A 10,315-nucleotide genomic window follows, 5' to 3' on the forward strand; every position below is an offset into this window, starting at 1 on the left:
AATTCGGATAATTATAGATCTTGATACTACTGAATCTTTACCGCACGAATGCTTCTGTACAATAACGATCGAAAGAAATTTTGACAAATAATATTTAAAAATAAGAAATAGTTACTGATATTTGGTACAAATAATGTGAATCAGATATAATTTTAGAGTGAAAATTACTGTATTATTATTCATTGCTTATAAACTATAATTATGAACTAATCATTAAACTGTAATCAGGTGGAACCAAAGACACTGACTCGAACTGAAAATTAAAAAGCTCAGTTAATACGATGAATTAAAGTTAATCATAAAACCAGCAGAATAATTTGCACTGAAGAGATCCAGGTAATAGTTAATTGTTTGAAAACTAGTTCGCACAATGAATAGCTTTGCGTTGCTCACTGTGTGCTAAACGTTACTCATTTACGAATGTAAATGTTCATAAATACTTGTTTTCTATTGTCGTAAGTTATTTCTGGAAGTTTCACAATGTTTCATGTAGCGAAGGATAAACAATTTTACACTACAGTTTTACGTAACATGGGTTTTCAATGCACACGAAATTCACTGCTGATAAAGGACACTTTCGAAGAGTTCTCAGTTTCGTAAACTGAACTTGCTTACCTTCATTGCCGTTATTATATAACCTCGTCAATTTATATATTTTCCTCTTTTTTCAATGGTGGTATTCCCTGAATCAAATATGGTGATCGGATATTTACATTATTACGGTTGCTGCACCAAACTCTTTGTTATTCATTTGAGAAAAACTACTAGGCTGGCTAGCCTTGTACACTCTAAAGATGTAACTGGTCCGATCTTACTTTTATGAGTTTCTGCTGGGGCGATCTAGGGCATTATTCGTCGACAATGTATGGCAGCATGCTCCTCTTTATCGTCACTCCATGTAACAATGTTGGGCCCAGAAAACTCTTCTTGAACATTTATTGTTCTTGATGACTATGTACTGTGGCCATTTACCATCACATAATATGCCTGGCCATACATTAAAACCTTGCAGCTTATTCCTTACACTTCCGCGCACCGCGTCTGCACCTCATCACCTGTTGCTAGCAACTCCTCGCCGCCGACTTCTACGAGTCTCCGCGTTTACGCAAACAGCGACAGTACTCCTTGCTTCAAACGTATTCTTTGACTCGAGTAAACTTCCCCGACTGGGCCAGAGTTCTTCTAAATCGCAGTTACATTTTTTTAATACGTTAGTTTGAAATAAATTTTTAACGTTTAAATGTAAGACAACATCAATAAAGTAATAAAAAGTACGTAAGACAAAAATTACGTCACGACTGACTTTCGCTTTCTCCACCGTCGTATCGATGACGATAAACTTGCCTTCGAGCTTCAGGACTTCGACTTTGTAGCCCTCCAACACCTTTCGGCATACGCTACATTCCACTTTGATTACGAGTAGGCAAGGTATCGCTAAAGCACCTGTTACGGTCGCAGGTTCGAATCCTGCCTCGGGCATTGATGTGTGTGATGTCCTTACGTTTGTTAGGTTTAAGTAGTTCTAAGTTCTAGGGGACTGATGACCTCAGATGTTAAGTCACGTAGTGTTAAGAGCCATTTGAACTAAACACAAAATATTGCTCAGAACGGATACTCCAATTAACTGCAAAACAAATCGCATTAGGATTTGGCCAAGACACAATTTATAATCTGTAGAGGCACTACACCTTTACGTGTATGACAACAAAATCCTCTCTGCACACTATAATTGAAATAATTTTTATCTTAATACCCATGCCTGGAATTTTAAGGAAAGATAGAGTGGTAGTAAACGAACTCAAACAGCCTCAAATGGCGCGGGGGAAAGTCAGCACATGCCGTGAACAAGCAGTAATCGGTATTGTAATTGTAAACTGTCGAACCTGCGTAGGTAAAGTACCGGAACTTCAAGCGCTGATAGAAAGCACCGAAGCTGAAATCGTGATAGGTGCGGAAAGCTGGCTGAAGCCAGAGATAAATTCGGCCGAAATTTTTACAAAGACACAGACGGTGTTTAGAAAGGATAGATTGCACGAAACCGGTGGTGGTGTGTTTATGGCTGTTAATAGTAGTTTATCCTGTAGTGAAATTGAAGTGGATAGTTCCTGTAAATTATTATGGGAGGAGGTTATACTCAACAACCGAGCTGGGTCAATAATTGGCTTCTTTTACCGACTTCCCGACTCAGCAGCATTAGTGGCAGAACAACTGAGAGAAAATCTGGAATACATTTCACATAAATTTACTGAGAATGTTATAGTCTTAGGTGGATATTTCAATTTACCAGATATAGACTGGGGCACTCAGCTGCTTAGGACGGGTGGTAGGGACAAGGCATCGAGTGACATTATACTGAGTGCCCTATCCGAAAATTACCTCGAGCAATTAAACAGAGAACCGACTCGTGAAGATAACATCTTGGACCTGCTGATAACAAAAGGGCCCGAACGTATCGACTCTGTAAGCGCAGAACAGGGAATCAGTGATCATAAGGCCGTTGGAGCATCCCTGAATATGGAAGTAAATAGGAATATAAAAAAAGGGAGGAAGGTTTATCTGCTTAGCAAGAATAACAGGAGGCAGATTTCAGACTACCTAACAGAACGAAACGAAAATTTCTGTTCCGTCACTGACAATGATGAGTGTTTATGGAAAAAGTACATGGCAATCGTAAAATGCGTTTTAGACAGGTACGTGCCGAGTAAAACTGTGGGGATGGGGAAAAAAAACCGTGGTTCAACAAAGTTAGGAAACTACCGGGAAAGCAAAGAGAGCTTCACTGCAAATTTAAACGCAGCGACAACCTCTCAGAAAAACAGAAGCTAAACCATGTCAAAGTTACCGTAAGGAGGGCTATGCGTTCAGTGAATTCGAAAGTAAAATTCTATGTACCGCCTTGACAGAAAATCCTAGGAAGCTCTGGTCTTCTGTTAAATCAGTAAGTGGATCGAAACAACATATCCAGACGCTCTGGGATGATAATGGCATTTAAACAGAGGATGACACACGTAAATCCGAAATACTAAACACCTTCTTTCAAAGCTGTTTCACAGAGGAAGACGGCACTGCAGTTCCTTCTCTAAATCCTCACACTAACGATAAAGCGGATGACATCGAAATAAGTGTCCAAGGAACAGAAAAGCAACTGAAATCACTCAACAAAGGAAAGTCCACTGGACCTGTCGGGATACCAATTCGATTCTACACAGAGTATGCGAAAGAATTTGTCCCCCTTCTAACAGCCGTGTACCGCAAGGCTCTAGAGGTACGGAAGGTTCCAAATGATTGGAAAAGCGCACAGGTAGTCCTAGTCTTCAAGAAGGGTCGTCGAGCAGATGCGAAAAACTATAGACTTATATCTCTGACATCGATATGTTGTAGAATTTTAGAACATGTTTTTTGCTCACGTATCATGTCATTTCTGGAAACCCAGAATCTACTCCGTACGAATCAACATGGATTCCGGAAACAGCGATCGTGTGAGACCCAACTCGCTTTATTTGTTCATGAGACCCAGAAAATATTAGATTCAGGCTCCCAGGTAGATGCCATTTTCCTTGACTTCCGGAAGGCGTTCGATACAGTTCCGCACTGTCACCTGATAAACAAAGTAAGAGACCACGGAATATGAGACCAGCTGTGTGGTTGGAATGAAGAGTTTTTAGTAAACAGAACACAGCATGTTGTTCTCAATGGAGAGACGTCTACAGACTTTTAAGTAACCTCTGGCGTGCCACAGGGGAGTGTTATGGGACCATTGCTTTTCACTATATATATATATATATATATATATATATATATATATATATATATATATATGACCTAGTAGATAGGCCGGACGTTCCATGCGGCTTTTCGCGGATGATGCTGTAGTATACAGAGTTGTTGCAGCATTAGATAATTGCAGCGAAATGCAAAAATGGCTCTGAGCACTATTGGACTTAACATCTATGGTCATCAGTCCCAGCGAAATGCAGAAAGATCTGCAGCGGATAGGCACTTGGTGCAGGGAGTGGCAACTGACCCTTAGCATAGACAAATGTAAAGTGTTACAAATACATAGAAAGAAGGATCCTTTATTGTATGATTATATGTTAGCGGAACAAACACTGGTAGCAATTACTTCTGTAAAATATCTGGGAGTATGCGTACGGAACGATATGCTGTGGAATGATGATATAAAGTTAATTGTTGCCAAGGCGGGTGCCAGGTTGAGATTCATTGGGAGAGTCCTTAGAAAATACAGTCCATCAACAAAGGAGGTAGCTTAAAAAACACTCGTTCGAACTATACTTGAGTATTGCTCATCAGTGCGGGATCCGCACCAGGTCGAGTTGACAGAGGAGATAGAGAAGATCCAAAGAAGAGCGGAGCGGTTCGTCACAGGGTTCTTTGGTAAGCGTGATAGCTTTATGGAGATGTTTAGCAAACTCTTGTGGCAGACTCTGCAAGAGAGGAGCTCTGAATCGCGGTGTAGCTTGCTGTCCAGTTTTCGGGAGGGTGCGTTTCTGGATGAGGTATCGAGTATACTGCTTCCTCCTACTTATACCTCCCGAGGAGATCACGGATGTAAAATTAGAGAGATTCGAGCGCTCACGGAGGCTTTTTGGCAGTCGTTCTTCCCGCGAATCATACGCGACTGGAACAGGAAATGGAGGTAATGACAGTGGCACGTAAAGTGCCCTGCTCCGCACACCGTTGGGTGGCTTGCGGAGTGTAAATTTAGATGTAGACGTAGATGTACAACCAAATAACGCTTCATATAATGAGTAGCATGCGCAGGACAACATGGCTGTAGAACAACACCCTCCTAGCTCTATGTCTAAAGTTTAACTTGCATAAGAAAGGAAAACAAAATAAGACAACGTAAAACAACTAACGCCTGAGGGTCCACATAGCTTTCAAACCCTCATATGAATAACAAAGAGTTTGGTGCGGCAACCGGTTGTTTTACTACAGAGTTGTTTGTGTTTCTTGTTTTTGTTGTTGTTGTTGTTGTTGTTGTTGTTGTTGTTGTAGCATTCAGTCCGAACACTGGTTTGATGCAGGTCTCCATGTTATTCTATCTTGTGCTAGCCTCTTCATCTCCGAATAACTACTCCAACCTATATCTTTCTCAGTCTGCTTACAATATTCATCTCTTGGTCTCCGTCTACGATTTTTACCATCCACGCTTTCCTCCATTGTTAAATACTACAGAACAGAATGACATATATGAGTGTTTATCGCTACTGCTTTAAAACTTTCTCCCTATATCTCAATGCCTCTTATAGGATATAATGTGTGATTATCAATATTAAGATGTCGCAAAGAGTATGTCAAACACGTATAAAGATCGTTAGACTCTTATGTATTATATTTGATAACAAGTAGTTTCTAATTAACCATCTTTAATTACTAACAGATAGAGATAATTTCATAAACACATTCCCTGAGGCTACCGAGACAGTCAGTCAGATTATCTATTCCTTCCACCTGGCGGAAGCTGGACATTGGGTTCCTCAGTCCATGATTTGCATGGCGTTGATAGGACATCCCTTTGAGGCGTTCAAATCCTATTGTCCAGCTCATCACCATGTTGTGTCAGCTATCTTCGTAGGAATTATTTTCCACTAATGCTCGACCAATAATGACTAGATCACCCATTAGAATTGTAAATTGTCCTATGGCACCTTAAGACATTTCAGAGCGGATCTAGTCGTAGACAGGGGACTCTGACAGCACCGTTGCTCGAATTTCCTTGTTAGTGCCATTAGTGTTCTAAGTTTGTTCGCCGATGATAGAAATTAGAGGGAGGACTCTTGTTTGTCGGCTGCGGCTTTCGCTGCGCAAGCACGTTCAAGCGGCTTGTGTTTAATTTTAGTGTACCGGTGTGGACTGAGCAATTTTACCCTGTTTAATAACAAATCATCCGTCGGTACAATCATTGTATATGGTTCTTAAAAATTTTGTTGTTTCCTCAACGTACACTGTTAGATGCGCAAATGGAATGTAAATGCGGTGCGAAAGGCTTTCCTGTATTAAGTAAGTTAAGTTTGTTACTTGTCACGTACGTAGCCTGGGTTAAAACAGTACACTGAGGCGACAAAAATGATAGGATAGTGATTTGCACCTATACATATGGCAGTAGTATCGCGTAAGCAATATATAAAAGAGCAGTTGATTGGCAGAGTTGTCATCCGTATTCAAGTGATTCATGCGAAAGGTGTCCGACGTGATTATGACTACAGGGCGGAAATTAATATACTTTAAAAGCGGAATAGTAGTTGGAGCTGGACAAGGGGCATTGTATTTCGGAAATCCTTAGGGAATTCAGTATTCAGAGATCCACAGTGTCAAGAGTGTGTCGAGAATACCAAACTCCAGGCATTACCTCTCGCCACGGACAACGCAATCGCCGACGGTCTTCATTTAACGACCGAGAACAGCGACTTTTGTTTAGAGTTGTCAGTGCTGACAAATAAGTAACTCTTGCGCGAAATAACTGCAGAAGTCATCGTGGGACGTACGGCGACCGTATCCGTTTGGAGAGTACGGCGAAATTTGGCGTTAATAGACTATGGCAGCAGATGATCAAAGTGAGTACGTTTGCTAACAGCACGACATCGCTTGCAGCGCCTCTTAAGGGCTCCTGAGCATACTGGACACAGCATAGACGTTTGGAAAACCGTGGCCTGATCAGATGGTAAGAGGTGATGACTGTGATCTAGTGTGGTGGAGACGAGACGGAACTATAGCCCGAGACTGGCAACAAGGCACTGTGCAATCTGGGGTTGGCTCCATAATGTTGTGGGTTGAAAAGGGGAGATGAAACGATCATAGACAGAAAATGGTTGTGATCCGCTATTTGGATAGAATTTGCAACAATACATGTACTTCATGTTCCCAAACAATGATCTAATTTTTATGGATGACGATGCGCCATGTCATTGAGCCACTGTTATTTTAAGAGCATTCTGGAAAATTTGAGAGAATGATTTGGCCATCCATCGAAGATTTATGAATCAGTTCCTGCATAAAATCTTAACCGGTAACACTTTCGCGATTTATGGACGGCTTAAGAGGCAGCTTGGATCAACTTTTCTCCAGGCGACTTTCAACGACTTCTTGCCACGTCGAGTTGTTGGACCACGTCGGTAAAAAGGAGGCTCGACGTGATAATAAGACGTATCCGTCGGCTTTTGTACAGCGTAATAATTACATATAAAAACTATGTATCGAACAAGTTTTTGTGTGCACCTGACAAAGGGATGAATGCCTCTCCATATCCTGCTTGATACAGTGAGGAGCATCTCAAAAGTTATGCTTGGAAAGGCTTCGTGAACGCTTTTGCAGAATGCTTCATAAGTCTTGTACCGGCGTGTATTATTTTCAGTGATCAGCATCGAGTTTGGTAAGCTTCGGACTTTCTGGTGATTTTGTAGGAGATGTTGCCTCAACCATTCTATTCCGACGTCCTCGCAATTTTTCATTAAGGAGCTCACACACCTCAGTAGCAAATTGTACTAGAACACTATATTGCAGTAGTCACTTGGTAATAAGGTATTATCTAAATTTGCAAAACCTCCAGATACGAATTTGCATTTAGCAAAGACTCTCATACGAGTATCATCACGGCATCACGGCTCATACACTCCTGGAAATGGAAAAAAGAACACATTGACACCGGTGTGTCAGACCTACCATACTTGCTCCGGACACTGCGAGAGGGCTGTACAAGCAATGATCACACGCACGGCACAGCGGACACACCAGGAACCGCGGTGTTGGCCGTCGAATGGCGCTAGCTGCGCAGCATTTGTGCACCGCCGCCGTCAGTGTCAGCCAGTTTGCCGTGGCATACGGAGCTCCATCGCAGTCTTTAACACTGGTAGCATGCCGCGACAGCGTGGACGTGAACCGTATGTGCAGTTGACGGACTTTGAGCGAGGGCGTATAGTGGGCATGCGGGAGGCCGGGTGGACGTACCGCCGAATTGCTCAACACGTGGGGCGTGAGGTCTCCACAGTACATCGATGTTGTCGCCAGTGGTCGGCGGAAGGTGCACGTGCCCGTCGACCTGGGACCGGACCGCAGCGACGCACGGATGCACGCCAAGACCGTAGGATCCTACGCAGTGCCGTAGGGGACCGCACCGCCACTTCCCAGCAAATTAGGGACACTGTTGCTCCTGGGGTATCGGCGAGGACCATTCGCAACCGTCTCCATGAAGCTGGGCTACGGTCCCGCACACCGTTAGGCCGTCTTCCGCTCACGCCCCAACATCGTGCAGCCCGCCTCCAGTGGTGTCGCGACAGGCGTGAATGGAGGGACGAATGGAGACGTGTCGTCTTCAGCGATGAGAGTCGCTTCTGCCTTGGTGCCAATGATGGTCGTATGCGTGTTTGGCGCCGTGCAGGTGAGCGCCACAATCAGGACTGCATACGACCGAGGCACACAGGGCCAACACCCGGCATCATGGTGTGAGGAGCGATCTCCTACTCTGGCCGTACACCACTGGTGATCGTCGAGGGGACACTGAATAGTGCACGGTACATCCAAACCGTCATCGAACCCATCGTTCTACCATTCCTAGACCGGCAAGGGAACTTGCTGTTCCAACAGGACAATGCACGTCCGCATGTATCCCGTGCCACCCAACGTGCTCTAAAAGGTGTAAGTCAACAACCCTGGCCAGCAAGATCTCCGGATCTGTCCCCCATTGAGCATGTTTGGGACTGGATGAAGCGTCGTCTCACGCGGTCTGCACGTCCAGCACGAACGCTGGTCCAACTGAGGCGCCAGGTGGAAATGGCATGGCAAGCCGTTCCACAGGACTACATCCAGCATCTCTACGATCGTCTCCATGGGAGAATAGCAGCCTGCATTGCTGCGAAGGGTGGATATACACTGTACTAGTGCCGACATTGTGCATGCTCTGTTGCCTGTGTCTATGTGCCTGTGGTTCTGTCAGTGTGATCATGTGATGTATCTGACCCTAGGAATGTGTCAATAAAGTTTCCCCTTCCTGGGACAATGAATTCACAGTGTTCTTATTTCAATTTCCAGGAGTGTATCATAACGTGTGAGAAGGTTCTTTCGAGCAATTTCAAGGGATGTGGACTTCCCACAATGCTCAAGACCACGTGAACTACGATTTATTACGCACTCATCAGATAATATCACTCTTGAGTAACATTCGGAATTTTGAAATTTTACGAACAAAGCAGAGCAGGCTGCAACTTTCTGTTCAACGTGATTCATACATATTTAAAAAATAGCTCAACCTAAAACCATTTCAACCAAACTTGGTACACAGATAACTGTTGGGTAAGAACCACCTTCATATCAAAGGGATGGGGATGGGGGTGAAAAAGCATTTTTTCCCACGATATAGTAATACCCGTATGTAGTCATCTACTACTTGATCGAGGCACTTAGAGCCTTCAGACAAACATTGCAATTAATTTCGAACTATTATGAAGTTTTTTCTCTCTGACAATCCCCAAGAAATTATGAAAGGAAAAAAAATTATTATTACCTTCTATATTTTCGCCCTACTATCAGTAAAGCTACCGCATGATGCGTGACGTTTTAATTTATTATTTCTTCACTACTAACAGTATTCGTGGCATGCCTTGCAGATTTATTTGCATATAACAATTAATGTACCAGTAAAATTATATTACTTTACGACGAATAGTTCAGGAGATAAGACGACATGAGATGAGGCTCGAATAATGAGATGCGTGAAAAACTGCAGCATTATGCACGGCTTTTCAATTTATTACTTCTTTACTACTATGTTCGCAACACATTTCGCAGGTGGTATCCACCTATTTCGTTGAATGCGCGTACAACAATACACCATTGTACGAGACATAGCTTAGGAGATAATACATCAGATATTGGGATTCCTGAAAAACTGTCACATCACATATGACGTCTTAATTCATTACTACCAACTCTATTCGAAACATATTTCACAGACAGTAGCCACATATTCTCCTGAATCTACATGGAAATGTATAACATTATACTGCACGTAGTTCTTGAGATACCACGTCACAGATACTGAGCTGTGCGGAAATGTAAATGCTGGACGAAGTTCACTAGAGATACCGCTGAAATATATGTAAAAATATGTTAAATATACCGGGTGGTCAAATTTGAAAACTGAATAAATCACGGAATAATGTAGATAGAGAGGTACAGATTGATACACATGTTTGGAATGACATGGGGTTTTATTAGAACAAAAAAAAAAAAAAAATACAAAAGTTCAAAAAATGTCCGAAAGATGGCGCTTCATCTGATCAGAATAGCAACAATTAGC

Source organism: Schistocerca piceifrons, chromosome 7 (genome assembly GCF_021461385.2).
Source record: "Schistocerca piceifrons isolate TAMUIC-IGC-003096 chromosome 7, iqSchPice1.1, whole genome shotgun sequence".
NCBI lineage: Eukaryota > Metazoa > Arthropoda > Insecta > Orthoptera > Acrididae > Schistocerca > Schistocerca piceifrons.